A 1,370-nucleotide genomic window follows, 5' to 3' on the forward strand; every position below is an offset into this window, starting at 1 on the left:
GGAGCGCCGCCGCGCTTCCCAAGCGGCGCACTATCCAGTGCGCCACCGGGCTGGCCCCATTTGTTTCTTCTTAGTTTGCAAAATTAATCTCGATTTACAAGTAAAATGTTCATGCAATTGCTATTTCCTATATCACTAGTTTTCAGATATAACGTCAACAATGCAAAAAGTTCATGGAAAGACTCGTACTATCTTTTAAGTTCATTTTTCCACTAACTTTTTGAAGCACTATCCTACTATCTACTTTTTAACCATTACACTTATTAGTCTTTTAAGATAATGTAAATTATGTTTTCACTAACATTTCTTTTTGCTACGTGCTATTGATATTTACTGTTTTGTCTCTAAATCTTTGATCCATTGTTTTCCTAAAATTTGTATCACAGAGGCAATGGCCTCATCACTGTTACCTTTTTTCTTATCACCTTGTACTCTTTCTGGTGGGTGACAATCTCCCTGAGCACCCTGTTTATGGAAGGGAGCACAGAGGAGCATCTCTGGCTTCTAGGAGCTTCTAGTCTGGAGTGAACGATAACCATGTGGGCCCTGATTTCTTACAATGGGTGAGGTGCTAGGACAGGAGCAGGTGTAGCCTCCTGGGAATGTGAAGTCCAGGCACGGGGCAGGAGCAGTTCACGAGGTGAAAGGAAACCCACCCAGCTCACTCTGAGGTGAGGTCTTCCTCTCACGAGCATTCTTGCCATTTACTTCGAAAACACATTGTGTGAATTAGGTCTTTAAAAGCGGGGAGTCCGTAGTTCTTCCTAGGCATTTTATCCCTGCACAAGCTTTTATGGAAAAATTTAACATAACCAAAAAGTATGTAATCTGTTATCTAACAGAAAACCAGGAAGGATCAAACACATAGAAGCAGAGAACAGAGTGATGGTTACCACAGTCTTGGGAGTGGGGGAATGGGGAGATGTTGGTCAAAGGGTACAGTGTTTCTGTTAGATCAAAGGAATAAATGATAAGGTGGTACTTGAGGTGGGAGATATGTTAATTAGCTTGATTCAATGCTTCTTCATTGTATACATGTATCGTAAAATCATTTTGTATCCCATAAATATATATAATTATAATTTGTCAATATCCAGTAAAAATAAATAAATTTAGAAAGAAAATCAAGACCAGATTCCTCAGGAATCTGCCGCAGCTAATGAGATGCTGTGACATAGAGAAAGGCAAACTGGCTGATGAACACCAGTGAAAATAATGGACTGGACTTGGATAAGCATTGGACACAATGCCTGATGTGAACTGTGCTGACCTCTGATTGGTCACGTGAGGTGACTACAAACCCAGATGTTCAAATGAACATGGGCACTTATTTAGTCTGATTCCCTGTAACTCTTACAAGCCATCCAAGG

The sequence above is a fragment of the Galeopterus variegatus genome, unplaced genomic scaffold, assembly GCF_000696425.1.
Source record: "Galeopterus variegatus unplaced genomic scaffold, G_variegatus-3.0.2 Scaffold7250, whole genome shotgun sequence".
Classification (NCBI taxonomy): domain Eukaryota; kingdom Metazoa; phylum Chordata; class Mammalia; order Dermoptera; family Cynocephalidae; genus Galeopterus; species Galeopterus variegatus.